The 20,415-nt window shown below is 44.8% G+C and overlaps 1 long non-coding RNA gene across 2 annotated transcripts; it reads left to right on the forward strand.

Annotated features, from left to right (window-relative positions):
- Positions 1-14,087: 14,087 nt before the first annotated feature.
- Positions 14,088-19,952, forward strand: LOC138844829 (uncharacterized). Of its 2 annotated transcripts, none has more exons than XR_016217412.1 (2): positions 14,088-16,222; positions 19,705-19,952. It is a non-coding gene; the product is annotated as an uncharacterized LOC138844829 (long non-coding RNA). The 2 variants fall into 2 exon arrangements; XR_011381198.2 differs by having other exon boundaries at positions 19,708-19,952.
- Positions 19,953-20,415: the final 463 nt, after the last annotated feature.

A 20,415-nucleotide genomic window follows, 5' to 3' on the forward strand; every position in this document is an offset into this window, starting at 1 on the left:
TGGGGAGGACAAATCTCTTCACACTACAGCAGCAGATAAGGGCTTTGACAGAAAGGACAGGCGTCTTCCTTGATCCACGGACCAGTTTAGTTAGCTGGCCCTCAACCTCTCCAGAACTCATGCTCTTGGCTCTATAATATGCAGCAAATACATTTATTATACTACCGAGCTGCATAGTAGATAGGTAAGAGAAAGATAGAGTAAAGGCAGTTAGTATCCAGAATATATGAGGAACAAAAAATTCAACAAGTAAATCCAGTTAAGAAATAGGCAAAGGATCCAATCCAAATAGACATTCTTCGGAAGGAAAAATACAAATGGCCAAAAAATACGTGAGAAAAAATAACGAATGCTCGCAAGAAGGTAGAGAAAATGCACCATCGAGAATCCAAATTAACACGGCCATTATGGAGAACAATATAGAAGTTCCTCAAAAACTAAAAATAGATCATATAATCAATTTTCTCACATTGGGACATATCCCTGAGGGAAATGAAACCATCATATAAAAAAGATAACTGTAACCCCAAGTTCATTGCAGTGCTATACACGATAGCCAAGATACCAAATCAACCTAAGTATTCATAGGTGGGTGAATGGATAAAGAAAAGATATCTGAATTACACAATGGAATACGCTCCAGTCATAAAAAAATAAAATCCTGACATGTGCAGCAAAATGGTCATTAAGTTAAATCAGCTAGACATAGAAAGAAAAACACCACATGTTCTCTCTCATGGAAAAGTTTTAAAAAGTAGTCCACCTGACCTCAGAATAAGATTTACTAGGGGAGGTCCATATCCTGTGTGAGTGCCTGATGTTGAGTCCCAGCTCCGCTATACATCCAGCTTCCTGCTGATGTGCCTTGGCAGACAGCAGATGAGGGTTCAAGTACTTGAGTCCCTGCCACCCACATGGAGGACCTAGTTGGAGTTCCTGGTTCTTGGCTTCGGCCTGGTTCAGCCCTGGCTGTTTGAGTATTGGGGAGTGATCCAATGGGTGGAAGAACTCTTGTTCTCTCACCTTATCTTTTAAATTAAAAAAGAAAAACAAAAACATAACTTAAGAATTTTTTTAAAGAGAATTGTGATTACTGGAGGCTGGGAAGGAAGGAGAGAAATAGAAGGAGGTCGATAACCACACTAAACACAGGCAATAGAAGGAACAAGTTCAGTGTCAACTCCAGTTCACAGGGATGTATTATATACTGTATAAAGAACTGGAAAACAGGACCTGCTAGCTCCCACACAGAAAATAGAAGGAAATCGAAAAGCTAGTTGCTCGACTCAACGGTTAAGATACCACTTGCAGGGCCAGTGCTGTGGTGGTGTAGTGGGTAAAGCCGCAGCCTGCAGTGCCAGCATCCCAAATGGGCACCGGTCTGAGTCTTGGCTGCTCCTTTTCTGATCCAGCTCTCTGCTATGGCCTGAGAAAGCAGTAGAAGATGGCCCAAGTCCTTGGGCCCCTGCACCTACATGGGAAGATTCCTGGCTTCAGATCAGTCCAGCTCTGGCCATTGTGGCCATCTGGGGAGTGAACCAGCGGATGGAAGAAGAACTCTGTCTCTTCCTCTGTCTGTAACTCTACTTCTCAAGTAAATAGATTAACCTTAAAAAAAAAAAAAAAAAGGCAAGCCACTTGGGAGACCCGCTTCCCACATAGGAGCGCCCAGTATGAGTCCTGGCTATTTTGTTTCCAATCCAGTGTCCTACTAATGTGATCCTGGGAGGCAGCAGGTGAAGGCTCAAGTACTTGGGTCCTTGCACCCACAGGAGACCTGGATGGAGTTTCTGGCTCTTGGCTTCGGCCTGGCCTATCTCTGCCTATTGCAGGCACTTAGGGCATGAACCAGCAGATGGAAGATCTTTCACATTTAACATAATAAAAGTTAAGAAAAGCTAGCTTCCTGATTTGGTCAGTGTACACACTGAAATATTGTACTTGTACATTTTTCTGGGGTACAGCACTACCTGTTCATCAAAAACCTTAAATTAAAAGACAAAAGAAGCAAAATGATCATCTAGACCAAGGGGAACATTGGCAAAGTAAAAAGACAAGGGATCATCCTCTTGGGAAGTTCAAAAAGGCAACTGGCTGTCAAAGGAAGAGGCACAGAGGGGATCAAGTCTGAATTTCAGTGTATCACAAGTATAACCATTCATGGTCTCTACTCGACCACAGAATTCAAGAGATGGCTTTCTTGCCAAGATACTGCAGTTAAACATAAAATGAGCCTGCTTATTAACCACGTAGCCCAACCATCGCACTGAGCCCGGTATGGGATGGTGGCGGGCGAGACTCAGCATCCAGACCCTCTGCTGGCCAGGCAGCTGTTTCACAGATCTGGCCTGCAGGGTCAAATTCCTTGCTATAGACAATTCCCCAAAAGCAATTTTCACTCAGGTCCGAGTCCCAAACTCTGACAGCATGTCTTTCCCGAGACACCTGTCAATCAAGCTCTAGCTCTGATCTCACCAGCCCCAAACCAGCCTCCCTACTACCTGGTAAAGAACTTGAATTAATAGGCCTGGTTGAGTCCTTACCCCTAGCCAATCAGCTACCACAGACTCCAGGGAAAGAAGCAGAACTGCTGCACTTGGATAGGGACGGTGGGGGGGGGGGGGGAGGAGGATGCTGCCAGAGAGTCCCCGGGCTCCAGGAGAAGACCCGCTGGGCCAGAAACAGGTGCACTTATTTAGGTAAAGACGACAAAGGGCTGTGTATCCCACATACTGCACAGCGTTAGACAGTCAGGGCTCAAGGGCTGTTTCTCATAATTGTTGAGGTGTGCTGAGAAGTAGAGACCAGGGGTCAGTCCCTAAACTGCTGCTCATTCAACAAGATCTGTACCAGCTGTATCTGAATAAGCAAGGATTGTTCAGTTGGACAACACAGCGGTGGAAGTTAGAAATACTTTTCCTTGGGCTATGGCGTGAGCCATGGGTGCGCTTTTACCTTCCAAGTAAGGATGGATATGATTGTGCCTCTCTGCTCGCTGGTAACAAGTTAGCAAAGGCAAAGATGGAAGAGAAGGAGTGGGAGAGGCAAGAGCAAACCTGTGGAATTCTTTAGCCTCTATCTGGCCCTTTTTGAGGCTTCTATGCAGCGTCGCTCAGCAGGCAATGCAACTGTAAATCCATACACCTTTGTCCCGGAGGTAGCCTTTACAGAGGAAAACATTCACGCTGAGAGACGTCAGGTCTAACTGGCATTAGCTACCTGGAAATGGAAGGAGCCTAGGGAAGTCTTTGAAAATTCCAGTGCAATAAACAAGCAGCCAGTACAGGAAATGAGACCAGAGGAGGGAAGAGGAACAGGCTCAGGGCCCAGGCATTTTGCAGGTCTATAAGGCAACGCCTTTGACGCCCAGCAGGGCCGTTTTAGCATACCTGGCACGGGGCTGGACTGGAGCTCTCTCCATGTCTCCTCCAGGGTGGTTATGCTCTTGGCTTTCTGAATATCCTATGTGGGCAAAGACACTTTTCATCGAGCCATTCCATTTTTCAATTACTCAAGAGCTTTCCATTTAAAAGTTCATGTTCACACACACACACACACACACACTCATCGTACTCCCACCTTGGGCATCCCCTCATCTCATGGAAAGGAATGAGATCCCCCCTTAGATAGTCGGTGCACTCACACATCCAGCCTCCCCGTCTCACACTGGGAGGGGGCTACGCCACAGCCCTATCCCATCTTTCCTTCATTGTCTGCCTCAGGAAGGGATCAGGATTTTCCACTTTGCTATAAGAACCGACTTCTTTGCCGTGTAGGAAGTGATTCACCTCTAGGAGGCTAATTTCTCGTAGTTGAGTGCAGGATCTTAATAAATAAACCAAAAAGTGAAGTGCTATTTTGAACAGCCCTCACACCAGCAGGGAAAAATCAGTGAATGAGGAACCATGGAAGACTGTTCACTACACACCCATATTCTCCAAAATAGTATTTGGATCAGCACTGGGTATTTTTAAATAAATTAGAAGTGATTCTTCTTTCCGTATTAATTAAGACCTCACACTACTACTCAAGTGTTTTAACTCCCCCAGTGCCAACTTTCAGTCCTCTGATGCATGAAGAGCTTTGAAACCTAACAATGGTAAGCAACAACCCGAGTGATTAAGAAATCAAGATGTGTGCAGGTGCTCATAAAAAAGTACACATGCAGAGAGATGGCACTAGAAGTTAGAAAGACTGCCCAGACATACTGTCAGAACAAACAAACTTAAGGCCTGGGATATGCTAGGCTACATCACTTCTCACTTTAGAAGAATGTGTGGAGGGAAAAAGGATAAGAGGACTATGAAAGAGCAAAGCTCTTAGTACAGGGCTAGCACAACGAATGTACTTACAAAAGTTAGCATGAAGGGGCCGGTGCTGTAGCCTCATGGGTTAAGCTGCGGCCTGCAATGCCAGCTTCCCACGAGGGTACCGGTTCAAGTCCTGGCTGCTCCATTTACAATCCAGCTCCCTGTTAATGCACCTGGAAAAGCAGTGGCAGATGGCCCAAATGCTTGGGCCCCTGCATCCACGTGAGGGACCTGGAAGAAGCTCCTGGCTCCTGGCTTCAGCCTGGACCAGCCATGACGGTTACAGCAATTTGGAGAGTGAACCAGCAGATGGAAGATCTCTCCATCTCTCCCCCTAACTCTTTCAAATAAAATAAATTTTAAAAAAAGGATTAAAGAAACAGTGACAAAATATAGGGACAGAAGCAAAATGATATATATTAAGTTTGTAGCATGTGAAGAAGACTCAAGCCAGTGTGGTAACATCTGATGAGGTATCCTAGTTACAGCTATCAAAGTACACTGTTTCAGTTTAAGCACCCAAATCATTCTTCCTACACCAACATAACTCTCTCTCTTTCTGGAACACCAGCTGTTTCTTCCCACATGGGTTCTTCTCAGTAGGAGAGGTGATGGCAAATGGCTTTGTCCAAGGCCATTCTTGGAAGATGGTCACTGGGACTTTTAGTCCAAATCCTCTCAATTGGAGGCTTCTTGGGCAGGGAAGGAGACACTCAGCACACAGTGATCCTGATGTGCCTCTGCCCAGTGGAAACAGAGAACCAGGCCCAAAGATACAGCCCCCAGGGCTTCCCAGCCGTGATCTCCCCAACAGTCTGGTGACAACGCTAATCTCCTTAAGTCTTACATTCATAGAACAAGAACAGTCGCCACAAATCTAATTCAGATCAATCCTATCTTTATCTCAATGTGCAAGTTCACTGCATTGCTGAGTTCTTCATGACACTTAGTAAATACTCTCTTGACAAATACCCACTGAAAACTGCAACAGTGGGTCCTTTGGTCTCTCTCACAGGTTCTCCCCGATTTCTTCACTCCTTCAATAGTCTGTTTTCACTTTCACTTCTGCACAACTGAGCAATTGCAATTTCTAGTCTGAGTTATAGAAAATAAATGCAAGCCAATTTCACAGAATCATCTGTAGAAAGGAACAAACCACATCAAAACAATCCCCTTTGTAGAGTTTCAATTAAATTATGTTGTATCATTGGCAAAATACTCATCATAACCTGGATAGAAAGGTATTGTTTCAAACCTATTATGCACAAATCATCTAATTTTTCAAGGTTAATGAGTGTAATTTACCCATCTTTGGTTAGGCAAGGGGTCACATATGATGAACCAAACTTAAGAGTTCATCCATTTCATTTCTGTTGATTTGCTCACATTTGTTTGGCTTTTATGTCTATGTAATTGATTTGTATAATCCTGTCCAAAGCAGATGGGCAACTGCTCATGACCACTTGCAAGCCATTTAGATTATTATTGTACTGATGTTTATTCAAGGCCAAATGCAGAGAATATAAAAGGTGTGATGTTCAACTTAGCATAACAATATCATGAAAAATCTATTTGGTCTGAACAGCAAAATAGATTCTACCAATCTGTTTCATAAGTGCAGGTGAATTGTTTTTGTCCATGTGGCTGGAATAGCTACCCAAATTAATTATGGCACAGATTTCCAGTTTCACAGTATAATGCAAACTCTACCAGAAGATAAAAGAATAGTCATCTCCAATGCTACTTGCTGTTAAAATTCACTTGTACCTCTCCTCACACTTCAGTTAGAGGGAAAAAAAATCACCTGTTAAAAATAAATGTGGCGTAGTGGGTAAATTCATTATTACATCAGCACAGGTTCGAGTCCTGGCTGCTCCACTTCCAATCTAGCCCCCTGCTAATGCACCTGGGAAAACAGTGGAAGATGTCCGAAGTCCTTGAACCCCTGCACCCATATGGGAGACCTGGATGCAACTCCTGGCTGCAGCCTAGCCAAGCACTGGCTGTTGCAGCCATCTGGGGAGTGAACCAGCAAATAGAAGATTTCTGTCTCCTTCTGTCTCCTTCTCTCTCCTCTCTCCTTCTCTCTCTTTCTCTCTCCTTCTCTCTCCCCCTCCATCTGCTTCTAACTCTGGCTGTTAAATAAATCTGCATTTAAAAAAAGGACATATTTGACAATTAAGAGCTATAGTCTACTCAGATATCTCACTGATAGCATTGATTCTGATTTTTAAAATTAATATTTGTTTACTTTCGAAAGATACTATGTTGAACCTGACACCTCTAAGATCTTGCTTTGAATTAAAATTAGCACCACTGAAATACCACAATGTTTATACAGACCCTTTCAGTTTTCTGGGAATTATACAAATGTATATTTTGTTCCATTTTTAGCTTTGACATATGACAGATCTGAACAAGTTTAAAGGGCCACCGATTGTTAGGTAAATAACAGCAGACTGTTTTCTTTATGCCACCAAAAGCTATGTAAAACTGCTTCCCTACAGTCCAGATCAGTTAAAACAATTTAGGAGGCTTGGAAGAGTATTTTAATTTTTGTCCCCTAGTGAAATCAGACTGGAGATGTCACAGAGACACTTAAGACATGTGCCCACGCAAGGCAGGCTGTGAAGCAGGCATGTATAAGTGATGGACAGAGCAAAGGACCTCTAGTTGTTTGCTCAAGACTTCTGTGGCCAAGAGCTGTTCCAAGCTCACCTTTGCTGTTAAATAGAACTCTATTAATTGAGTTCTGGCCAATGGAATGTGTGCAGAAACGATACAAGGCACAGTTTCTGCCATTTCCTATCTGATCATAAGCCTCCTGATCTCTACTCTTACCAGCTTTCCTTTGAGGACAGTCCAAATTTACATGGGAAGCTTAGATCTACCTTAAAAAAAGTTTTACATGATGAGGTTGAAAGCTTTGAAATCCTTGAAGAATGAAAGCTGCATCAGCCAGACTAATAAAAGCTATGAGCATCACAATAAACTGTTTTTGAAAATCCTTGTCTTAGACTCGGTGTATTCCAGTGATAAGATACACATTACTGAGTCACAGCGTGAGGACAGGACAACATCAGATTTCTTCCTGACTCTACCATGGATTCTGCAATCTTTTGTTATGACCACAAGACAGAATTCGAGATGCCTCAGGCCCCGCCTTCTGAACACGGATGCTGACAGTAAAGGTGACTCAGCTGAATTTGGAGCAGCTCGTGACTTTGTGCCAGTTGCATTTTTAAACAAAACCCTTAAATACAAGATTCCGTTTCGCTTCTTTCAATGATACCACCCAGACAGAACCACCTTATTTTAATGTTCCCAATTATTTAACATGGACGAGTGACTATGTATTGCATATATATCACTTCAACTTATTCATATCATGAAATCTGTATTTATGCCCTTCTTACAACACCTATTACTAGATTTTTCCTAAGTGAAGGATTATTTAGCTGGATTTTCCAGTGATGGATAGAACATTGAATATCTTACTCAAATGTACATCAAGTCCTACATTGAAGTATAAAAGTCATTATAAAGATTTCCTTCTTTTCTTCATTTGTCTGTATCTAAATTCGAATCCTTTGAAGTGTTTTCCCTTTTCTTTTTAAAGTAGCTGAATCTTTTGCTTGGAAAAACATATTGCTGGGTCAGGCATTGTGGCGTAATGGGTTAAGCCGCCGTCTGCAATGCCAGCATCCCATGTGGGTGCCAGTTTGAGTCCTAGCTGCCCTGTTTCTGATCCAGCTCCCTGCTAATAAGCCTGGGAAGGCAATGGAAAAGGGCCCAAATACCTGGGCCCCTGCACACCCATGTATCTTGTCTCCTGGCCTCTGCCTGGCCCAACCCAGGCTGTTGTAGTTATTTAGGGAGTGAACCAGCTGATGGAAGACCACCCCCCCCCAACTCTGCCTTTCAAAATAAAATAAATTTTAAAAAATTGCCACGCTTACCAAGTTTCAGATATGCCTCTTAGACAACGTCACCTAATAAAATGCTCGCACCACAGTGTAATGGTAAATTAACAATGAAATTATATATATATATATTTTTTTTTTTTTAACCTTTTCCCCTAAGTGAATAATTAATGGCTAAAGAATAGTTCCTGCCAAAGAAGGCTTCTGAATGGCCGTGTCCCTAATGCCACACGGTAATCTGAGAGTGAATGAGCCTGTCACTAGGGCATATAATCCTCCAGGCGAAAGAGAAGAAATTGTGTTGGGACATAATTAAATACCTACTTTTGGGGAAAATATAGGAAAAGAAACTTCATCTTTTGTCAAACACACTTTTGTTAACCCAGACTTTGCCAGACTCGCAGTATGTCAAAACTGGGCCCTTCCTCAGCCATTTAAGTACCAAGAATGCACACTCATTGTTCACAACGAGCTTCCGCTGGCGTGCGACACAACAGAGAGTGGGAGAGTCAGCCTCGGTCAGTGTCTATTTAGGGCAAAATGTCAAAAAAGAATGTCCCGCATTTGCGGCTCAACAATAATGAACATGGCTAAATCCGAAAATTAACAAAAGAAAGTGAACAGCTTTTTAAATTCTGAAGAACATTAGACTCTGGTGTCCTTTTTGTTCCAATTGTTGTGGCTTAACACTCTGAAAAGACCACCTGTTGGGCAGCCATTTTGTGATTGTATTAAATGCAGCAATTGCATAAAAGAACACTTTCCAAAATAACCTGGCATTATTATTCACTTATTTCATAGTAAATCTGCATTCAAGACCTGCATTAAAATATGAGGCTTTTCTCCTAACTGAAATTTAAAGCTATAAGTTTGATATAAATGCATACTCAGTGGCAAAGGCATGATTTTATGATGAAATGCATTCCACTTAAAAATGAGTTCAAGCAAACCTTTGCTATGGCAATTAGAGAGTATGTTGAATAAAGTGAGCCAGTGCTAAGTGGTGCATGGTAGACAGGGAATCCCAGAGGAAACAACGCAAAACTGAGGGCGTATAATGATCAGACTGACACAGACAGAAAGCAGTAGGAGAGAATTACTGTTGTCGAGTAAGAGTGTGACCTCCTCAGCAATTCTGAAAGCATATTTTACGGGCACAGTACTGCTGCACACATGAATAACAAGAAAACCATGTCCAAAATTCACAGGCTTTGCAATTCATTTACGCTACCATCTCTTCTACACACCAGGTAAATAAAAATAGTACAGTTAAGTTCAACTGACAAAAATGAACTATGCTGCAGGTGACAACTGAGAAAATAAAAAGAACACGAAGAGACTGTTCTTAGGAGGGGAGGATCGCTTTGCTATCACTTTCTGGCATGTTTTGAAGAGTGCGCATTTTGATATTATGAACAACATGTACAAAAATCATCTGTGGTTCACGAGTTTTGAATTGCAAATTTTCAGCTTTGTGGCTATGTTAGAGCAACATGAAGATAAATTCTGAACTCCACAATTTTTAGTGGCACAGAATCTTGTGTAGTTAATACGTTTTCTGAATTTGGAAAACAGTAATTTCCAAAATATTTTTAAACTGTTACATTGAATAATTTCTAAGATTTCTTAAATATTTCAAGTCTCAGTTTTATCCTGATTATGGTCTTTTCTTCAAGATACTTTATCTCATTTATTCTAAATTTGTTCTACTTCACAACCTGAGGTAAGTTGGTTGAGCAATTTTATTGTCACAAAAACTTTATCACTCAATATATCCAAAGGTTTTCAAAGTTTTCATTCACTCAGTGCATGACTTCTATATGTTAAGTAGTAAAGAGTTCTATGTTGTATTAAAAGTGGACTTTGGGGCCGGCGCCGCGGCTCACTAGGCTAATCCTCCACCTGCAGCGCCGGCACCCCGGGTTCTAGTCCCGGTCGGGCCGCCGGATTCTGTCCCGGTTGCTCCTCTTCCAGTCCAGCTCTCTGCCGTGGCCTGGGAAGGCAGCAGAGGATGTTCCAAGTGCTTGGGCCCTTCACCCACATGGGAGACCAGGAGGAAGCACCCGGCTCCTGGCTTCGGATCGGCACAGTGTGCCGGCCATGGTGGCCATTTGGGGGGTGAACCAACAAAGGGAAGACCTTTCTCTCTGTCTCTAACTCTGTCAAAAAAAAAAAAAAAAAAAAGGTGGACTTTGGAAGAAAAAAAAAATTCTTCCCGTAAGCCTTATTTCCCCAAGTAAAAAAATACCCCATCAAAAAAGAATCTTCCAAGTTGTTTGTAAACAATTCTATTGATTCATGCAAAATATTTTGCTACATTCATTCTCCCAGTAAGTTCCTTAACCTAGAGACACATATCCATAGTATAAGCTCTGAACATTTAGCCAAAGAATGAGTTTTCTAAAAATCCCTTTCTGAATGGATAAAAAAAGACCTATAACAAGCACACTTAAATTTTCTCTATATTTTCTAAAAAGCTAATTTATTCTATATAAAAAATCTTTTTCATATCAAATATCTTGTTAAGAATGCTTTCTTGTGTGTCAGGGTCAAATAGGGAGAAATATAACATCAAAATAGAACAATGTGGAAAATACAGCAATAAAGCAAAAATTCAGGAGTAGGAAAGGCATTGCTAAGAGAACGCTCAGTTATGAATTCGGGATTTCCATGGTGAGAAATTATATACGCACTCAAATGTTATCGCCACGTGCCAGAAACCTCAAGAGACAGAAACTAAAAGTAGCCTGAAATTTTAGTTCATTGCGCATAGGTTTACCCCCTAAAGAACTGTTTTGCTGCCCTAAGCGCCACTCCACGGAATACGCATCACTCTGCCACAAGACAAGTCATGTGGCAGAGGATACCTCGTCACGTCCAGATCATGGCCCAGTCTACCAGTAGAGGCCTTCGGGAGTCAGCGACTTTGCAAGTCGGTAGGATACGAAGCCACTGGAGATGCTGGTCCATGCTCACGTTGACATTCGCTTTATTCTCCTAAGAAACAGGGCATCTTACAAACACCTCCAGATACACAATTATGTGAAGAATAATAGATTCATGTGAGTTCTCAGTTTGCGAAAAAGACTGAGTCTGTGCAGTTAGTTCAGGAGAAAGAGCTAGAAACTTGAGTTTATGTAGAGAAGTAGGTTAGGGCCCAGAAGAGAGGAGAGCAGGGACATGCATCTTGATGGGAATCAGGATCTGCCCAGAACTGCAGGGGTTAACAGAGGTAGGGTAGAGGGGAGGGAGGGCGGGCCCAGGTGCAGGTTCTGGGGACACTGAGCAGCTGAAAGGAGGGTGTCAGTGGAAGGTACAGCGCACAGCGAGGTGTCAGAGACAAAGCTGGAAAAATGGGAACCGCTTCCACACCACGAGGAAAATGAAAATGATGAATGTATGCCACACAGGAAAAAGAAAAAGAAGAAACCCTAAGGTGGCATTCGGGCTTTCCAGAGAGCCCATCTGTGAAAAAACATCAAGCAAGCAAGCACCAGTGAGATTGAAATTTTCTCCAAAGGTATCTCATCCGGGAGGCTCCATTGTGCCTTCCCTGTCACATCAAGAATTTAATTTTGCATTCCCTTTGTCTGTCTTAGGGCACACTTCGGCTTTATTCCATGGATTTCTTTCACTGTAAAAGTTCCCCTTATTGTCTAAAAGAAAGGGAAAAAAATGAGCTCTCTGCTCAGGCGCTTTTGTCCCAAGCTTAGGAGAGATGGGAAGCCTTCTCAGGGACCTGTGGGTATTATTTTCTCTGCTGTACCCTCAAGAGCAACCATTTTCATAGTCTACCGCTCCTTGTGACACCAACACTAACAGACGCTACACTAGGAATTCATTGTTTGTCATTTAAGCTCCTTTTAGGTGCTCATGGAATAGAAAATAAGCAGTCCAACTGTCCTTTTTAACCCAGGGTTGTGTGTGTGTGTTTATTTGAAAGGCAGGGTTACAGAGAGGTAGAGGCAGAGAGAGAGAGAGAGAGAGAGAGAGAGAGGTCTTCCATCCTCTGGTTCAGTCCCCAAATGGCCACAACGGCTAGAGCTGGGCTGATCCAAAGCCAGGAGCCAGGAGCTTCCTCCGAGTCTCCCAAGCGGGTACAAGGGCCCAAGCACTTGGGCCATATTCTATTGCTTTCCCAGGCCACAGCAGAGAGCTGGATCGGAAGTGGAGCAGCCAGGTCTAGAACTGGCGCCTACATGGGATGCAGACATTGCAGGCAGCGGCTTTACCCGCTGGGCCACAGCGCTGGCCCCCAGGGTTGTGTTTTTATACTGAAGACATATTTTCTGGTCCAGAGATCTGTCCGAGATGTCAGTGAGACTGGGATCTCGAAGAGGTGTGATTTACTTGGGGGGTACCAGAGGCTCCCCTACACCTCTGCCTGAATACACTCAAGTCTGCGATTCAGCCCTAGAAGGACTTCCCTAACCCTTTGGTTGGATTTGGCCCAAGGCTCTGTGGAGTTTATCAAATGCTGGTCCATTTTAGTTCATGGTTAATTCTGATTTGAGCTAATCTGCAATCTGGAAGGGTATCTGGCGAATCACTTTCCTAAAAAAGCAGCACATGGGAAACGGGCAGGACCTGGGCTACTATGGGGTCGGGGTGAGGCGTGTTACCAACGCCAGTTCTACTCAGGTTCTCAGTCAAGGAACATCGGTTTCTCGGTAAGTTCTAAGGCATCGGCATTCCTCGCATCCTAGGAATATCACAAGCATAGCCGGCCACTCTCCTCCACTGTCCAACGGCACACAGCGTTCGTTGCAGCCCGTGGAATGAGGACCCCACCGTTCAGCTACCACCAGCAGGCCCCTGCACACTGTGCAACCCGCTTCTGCCCATCCCCCAGAAAGCAAGCTCAGCCAGGAGTCCTTACGTTGACCTCGCCGGTGCCCATGGCAACCTCATTAATTAATGCTGCAAGGTTACCGCAGGGCTGGTTTCTGTTTGTGTGTGTTTGTTTGTTTCTGAACTGAACTGTTGATGCTGCTGTTTAAGCACATCCTCAGCTTCTACAGATTTCAGAGCCGGAACTCACGAACCTGAATCCAGTCAGTTCACTGAGATGCACCATCTAAAACTCACCTGCGCTTTCTTAGCCACTAATCCTGCCATTCAACAGAAGCTTTTTGCCATGTCAGAATTCGTTTTCCTCTTCCCAATGTTTTTCCTTAATTGCCATAATTGAAAATTATTTTGAGGGATAAAAACTCTTGGAAACCTTTTTTCAGATCTTCCAGCACACACGCTATGAGTATTTGTATACATGGAGGACTTGAACCTATATGCATTTAAAAGTACATATATACTTTACATCTAGAAGGTTCTATATGGCTTCCTTTTTGATCTACTACTTCTCTGGGCTAGCATGTAAATCAGAACAAAGTTAGGGTAAAATCTTAACCTTCCATGCAATGCTAAATTGTAAAAATCACTTGGTGTGTGCTCATTTGCACATTCTTTATAAGCAGTGTCTGAGTGGGGGGAATGGCACAAATATCAGTGTCTAGGAAGAAATATGCTAGTGTGCGGGTGGCCTTGGACTTCATTTCCTGCTTTCACTCACCCTTCCAGGGGACACTCCCGCAGCACACCCACTTCCAGTCCATGTACTTCCCATGAAATTGTCTATCAGTACTTGCTTCTTCGAACCTGTTCCTTTAGCTTTTTAAAGTCCTTGTTTTTAGGTGCTATTTATTTAATGTCTACCTTTAACAGATTAAAAATCCCTATGTATGTCACTTGCTAAGGAACTATCTTTTGCAAAGTGTAATACAAAAACAATTAAAACAGCCAGAACTCTTAGAAGCACCCATTTCTGAAAAGCAACCTCTTTGCAGGTACAGTGCAACAACTGTGTAAAAGCATAGCATGGCCCATGCCGAACACCTGGCTAAGGCAGGCAGCAAATCAAAAGACTTTGTCTACCTGAATTTGCAGTGGGGGAGGGGAGGGCCGGGGTTTTCAAAGCTGGAATGGGATCACGCTAGGTAAGACTCTGATCCAGAAACTCAAAGCTAAATCTTGCCTTATAGTAAAAGACGGATAGGGCCAAGGTTACGCAAAAGCCCGACCTGAGGCTGGGGTGAGAGGCTGCCTCCTGTAGCATTCCTAAGAGCAGCGACATTTCGGTGTGGGCCCAAGGTGAACCTGTCCGCACTGAGGTGGGCCCCAGTCCTAGGTGAGTAGTTAGTCACTCCGTATGTAGAGGCGCGTTTTGACTGCCTTGAGGGAGGCCTGGCCCAGGCAGGAGCCAGTGAGAGCTGACAGGTCGGCTGAGCCTGGACCGGCTGCTCCCTGGAAGAGACGGGTCTTCCTGTGAAGTGTTCTATTAATTACCCCTGTGGGTAGGAATTGTTTCTCCCGAGCAGTTACTGATACATTCAAACAGCTAATGAAACTCCATCTGTGTAGGGGCTTCCAAAGGGGAATGCATTGGGAAGTGCATTTGAATTCATTACTTTTAGATGGGAGGCTTTTTCTTCCCCACCCGCAGAAGGAAGAAAACCCACAGCCCAAACAAACGGCATTTGTGAAGTTCTGAAAAAGACATTGCTCCTAGAAATGGGCAGGGGGAAGAAAAGAATAAATGCTCTCAAGCAAACCCTACTTCCTTTAAAATGAAAAATAATGGTAAAGGTTTCTATATGTAATTAAAATCTCATTCTGAAGCTCCCACTGCCTCTGGCTCCCACAGGACTCAATTCACAGGAAACCACAAAGAATACAGTATTTTCTTTGAGGTGCTTTAAGAAATGCTCCTAAGGAGACAATAGGTTGGATAGTAGCCTTCACCTACAAAGGGTAAGCAATTATGGTTCATTCCAGGATAACAAAAAAAAGGGGGGGGGAGGCTGAGAAGAATAGGTTTAGAATATGGAAATGAGATTTTCAAGTGTGCACAAGTATCATTGGATCGAAACTGAAATCCACACTGCACCAAGCCTTAACTTTACATATCCAAGAAAATGACCTTATTTCATTAAAGAGAGACCACAAACCTCCCTTTCTCCCTCGGTTAAAATCTCACCAGAGAAAGGAAAGGTGGGGTCTCAGCGTATCTGGCTAAGGTCTCTTGGCTCCGGGCAGGCTTTCTTGAAGACGACATGCCCAGCCCTGGGGACTACCTCACTCCCCCTGCGCCGGTGCTCCAGGGGACCACGGGACACTAACAGGCTTCCAAGCACCCAGCGAGACCTGCCTGGGTGTGTGGCCGGAGCAGAAGAGACAGGACAGCTTGCTTACTCTGTGGGCTCCTAGAGGTGAAAACCAGCTCGCAGTGGGTGATTGGCTTAAGTAATGCTCCAGGTGCCTGCCTCTGGAGGGCGCTGGCTCTTACACATCCGGCACCTGAATCAGCCTACCCAGGGCACTGAGGGCAGGAGGCTTCCCTGAAGAAAGCGGGGCCCCCATCCACACCTGGGAAAAGCCCACCGCCCTGCAGGCTGTTGGCGCTAATGAGCAATAAAGCCCGGACACCTGGGATGTGCCAAAAACTTTAATTATGAATAAATAAGTAAATACCAGCACACTACCTGCGAGGACCTAAGAAAGACTAAACAACTCTTTCAGATTTCTGGACTTTGCCTTTGACCACAGAAGCAAACCCTGGGAACTCTCTCCCATTCCTCCTTTTCTTGCAGGCTTTTTTTTTTTTTTTTTTTCGGTCTTTAATGGAGATCTTGAACTGCAGAGCGCCGTGTCAGAACTCAGATGGTTAACATTCACTTCTTGCTGTTTTATTGCATATTACTGTGCGCGCCTGAGCCGCGGGAGCAGATTCGAGCAATTACAATCAAGTCAGGGCACACGCCGCGGCAGAGCAACATGAGCATGATGAGAGTACTGATGAGGCACTTATCGGAAGCCCCACATCATCCACGCTCATCAGCCACAACATGTCACCCCAAATGAGGCATCAGCTGCCTTCCACAGGCTCCGTGCTCCATGTTTACCGCTTCCCTCGGACCCACTTTTGATTTCACGGTCAGAACTGGGTTCAAACAGCAGCTGGGCTGCCAAGGGCAGGTCCGAGGCTCCTCCGCTGCTTTCCCGGGGGGGGGGGGAGCCCTGGGGGCTTTGTCTGCCGCCGAGCTTTGGGGAGCAGGGGACTGGGGTGGGGGGAGGCAGAGCGAAGTGTCCGGTTCTGTGTCTCTCCAAGAGGAATCCCTTGCTCAGAAAGGGCCCTTGATTAATTTCAAGCACCAGCACACAGTGGTGGCATAATTGGGGGTGGGGGGCAAAATAGGGAGACTTTCACAGATATCCTTAAAATAGCAACGTGGCGGGCGGGTGGGCCCTCTCTGCAGACCAGAGGCCTGGAAAGGTCAGTCTCTCTGGAAAGCGGAGACCCGACCAGGAGAGCCCTTGAGGCCGACACGATGTTTAATTCTTTGATCATCAGCCGGGGGCCTGTGTGTAGGGGGGTGGCATTTATTAGCAATTTGTAGAAGGACTTTATTCCAGAAACCCAATTTCTCCACTATAGATAGAAGCTCTGTTCCCACTAACTCTCCTTAAAACTCTCTTTGTTGCTTTTGGAGCAATGCAACTTGCAGCTACGTAGTTGTCCAATTGTTGACAATGCAAAAAATAAAATAAAAAAATAAAGGATGAAAGCCATTGCCATCTATTTTTGCAATCTGTCTTTCCCCACAGGGGGAACATTAGGCTGATACTACTTCTGCCCGTTTTAAAAGAAGGATTGAATTAATCATGGTCACTTATTTTAAGGCAAAGTGTTCTTGATGTTGTAAAAGTATACCCCATGGTAAAACATTTTCCATTGAGATCTAGATCAGTTGAACACACACACTGTTAATTTTTTCTCTTTTGGAGCATGCCTGCTGAGTTACCATCCTAGGTAATGAGGCCAGGTAGGTATGAGGTAAAGGCTGGCTTCTTCTCCCACAAAGCTGACCATCTGGCCTGGTGACAATGACACATGTTCGGTAAGGGGCCGGTGGGAGATGAGGGTATTTTGAGAGACAGTAGGCATGGGGTGGGCCACCATGCAGAGCCACAGATCTGGGCCAAGGGCCAAATCCTGGGACTTAGATATCTACCCCAGTGGACTTGTCCTCCACAGATCTGAAAGAGTCCTTTGGGCACTAAGTATCAGGAATCCTATGGTGTTTTTTGTTTGTTTGTTTTGGACAGGCAGAGTTAGTGAGAGAGAGACAGAGACAGAAAGAAAGGTCTTCCGTCCATTGGCCCACTCCTCTGGAAGAGGAGCAACCAGGACAGAATCGGCGCCCCAACCGGGACTAGAACCCGGGGTGCTAGTGCTGCAGGTGGAGGATTAGCCAAGTGAGCCGTGGTGCTGGCCAAGAACCCTATGGTTTTTGAGTTTAATCTCCACCATTGCTACTTTCTTTTCGCTGCTTTAATGTCATTCTACAGCAACTGGCATTAGGCTTCTAGTTTATAAGAAATAGGGAAGCAAACTAAATTCCTAAGTAGACCTGTGCATTGAGAATGATGATTTTGAGGAAATCATTTCTGTGGCAAGTCTCCTGACCTGCTCTGAGAAGTTAACAAGCCAGTGTTTCCAACAACTTCAGGAAAGAGGTCCCTGGCCTCGCTGATCTCTCCTTTCTGTCTCAGAGGTGTGCTTGCAGTCTTCCCTCCCAGGTCCCTTTCTCACGCCCCTTACCTGATGATATTCCCATCTGACCCTTCTGTGGTTTCTGGAGCCCTTGTGCTACCTACCTGGGTTCAAGGGGAAGTCCCATGATGCGGTCCAGCCTGGTGATCCCAAACCTGAGAGAGCACCTGGCTTGATCAGCTCTAGATTCAAGGCAAAAAGAGGCGAACGTGTGTCCACATTCAGCTTTGTCATCCTGCACTCCTCCGGGCCTCCAGGCTTGGCGTCCTAAGAACTTGTGCCGGTACCGTGGCTCACTTGGTTAATCCTCTGCCTGCGGCGCTGGCATCCCATATGGGCACTGGTTCTGGTCCCGGTTGCTCCTCTTCCAGCCCAGCTCTCTGTTGTGACCCAGGAGGGCAGTGGAGGATGGCCCAAGTCCTTGGGCCCCTGCACCTGCGTGGGAGACCAGGAAGAAGCTCCTGGCTTTGGATCAGTGCAGTTCCGGCTGTTGCGGCCATTTGGGGAGTGGGCCAATGGACAGAAGACCTTTCTTTCTGTCTCTCCCTAGCACTGTCTGTAGCTCTACCTCTCAGATAAATAAAATTAAATTAAATTAAAAAAAGAACTTGTGCTTATTGGATGAAGGCAAGTGACTGGGAAAGGGACTAGGGCATACAAATACAGAAAAGCAAATGGGTGCAAACCATGGGACGGGGGAGAATTTGGGAAAGTTATATAAAAAATTAACAATCTCGGGCCCCTGTTGGTCCTTCCAAATTTTACCTAGGACTCGTTTTTACTAGCGATCATCTCATCAAACTTGAAGTTTTTATTCCTTTGTAGAGCTCTCCAAGCAGACAGCATCTCTCAGTGATATACAGAGAAAATAAGTATTTAGAGTCCAACAGTAGATTATGGAGAGGATGCGTTAAGTCATCAGATGCATTTATGTAAACCTTAGTAACCTGCTAAACATCAACACTGCCTCCTGAGGTCATTGGTTCCAGGTGTGCAAGCACTTGTAATTCTTTAGGAAAGTTTAAAATCATTGGCATTGTGTGTGGATTTGAAGTTTTCCAACATATTGGATACCCTTCAGTATCTTGCCACTGATGGAAGGAGGGGCAGTGCCGGAAAGAGACTGCGCATTCAAATACAGCATGGTTAACTCTAGGCGATTATCCAAACCGAAAGGGAAAGAATTGTTCCTGGGCAGCATCGGGAGGAACCCAACCCGCTGGTCAGGTGGCCATGGAGCCCTTAGTTCGCAACCTCTGGCTTAGGGACCTGGGGAAAACAGTCGTGCAGGAACCTTGCTGGGAGCTCCAGAGAAGATCCAGGCAAGAAGGGGCAGTGTGCATGGGTGTGCACGCATGCAGCATGCACTTCTGGAGAGACTGTGTGTGTGTGTGTGTGTGGGTATCTCTTTGTGGGGTCATCATCCAGCGCTCTTTGTGATGCACATTCTAAATTAGGCAAAAGGGATGCATCTTTCAAATGCAGATCATGTTTGCATTAGAAGAGCAATGAGAACACTTGTCAGTTTCAGAACATTTATGTGCTAGAAGTACTGTTAGCAGAAGAGCAGTTTAGATAAATTCGAGACTTTTTTTGCTGATCACAAACATTAAGCTTCACACCTGAAGCCCTCAACCCCCTGCTGCGCTCTAATCCTAGCACCATTCACCCTTAGAGACTCAGAGTGCTGAGCCTCAGCTCTCAAACCTTTGATTGCCCTTAGTTTGAATGCCACCACCTGCAAAAATGCCTTTTTATTCCCTTTGAGCCTCTTGAGAAGGAAGTAAAAATGATAATTCATGACAAACATTAATTAATTGTTTACAAGATGATCTTTTCTTTTTTTCCAACTTGTGTTCAGCAGACATGTTGAACTGCAAGATTGCACTCCTGCCGCCAGAATTCGTCAAGAGGCCTCCATTGTTGTTCGGCACTGAGGCATGGGACCCGCCAAAGCCATTGTTCCTCCAGCTCAAGAGGGCCTGTCTGCTTGGCTTTGGAAGAATGCGGGTGACATGCATGAGTTCCCGAGGACAAAAGAACTCCAGGTTCTAGGAAGGCCTGGGAGCCCAGCCACTAATGCAGAGTAAATAAACATTTTTCACCACCTCTTGCTCCATGTGATTTTTAAAGGTCAAGAGCTGCCATTACAGTATTTTAAAAGCTTCAAATTATGTTTAAAGAACGTATCACTGAACTCCCAGAAACCTTATCAGAATGTAGGAACCCACTGTGACTGTCTGAGCATTGCCCGGAGGTGGAGTGTGGAGGGAATGCAGGTGCCCCGATGCTCCCCGTGGCCTGCCCCTTGTTCAACGCAAGGGCTGCCCAACTTCCTTTCAGATTCCCCCTCAAAATATGGACATCTCCATTTCAGAATTTCCCAAGTCTGCAGCACCGGCTGTGCGTGCGAGACCAAAGGGATGAGGCTCCCGAGGCCTTTGGTGGCAAACAAGTTTAAAAACGCCAAGAACAGGGTCAGGTTCCTGGATCTCCTCCAGATGTGAGTAAGAAAGAATTCAAGGCCGAGGAAGATTTCTTTTCTAAATTGAAGAATAAAAAGCTTACTTCA

This window comes from Oryctolagus cuniculus, chromosome 12 (genome assembly GCF_051225735.1).
Source record: "Oryctolagus cuniculus isolate XC-2025 breed Fujian yellow rabbit chromosome 12, ASM5122573v1, whole genome shotgun sequence".
Lineage (NCBI taxonomy): Eukaryota > Metazoa > Chordata > Mammalia > Lagomorpha > Leporidae > Oryctolagus > Oryctolagus cuniculus.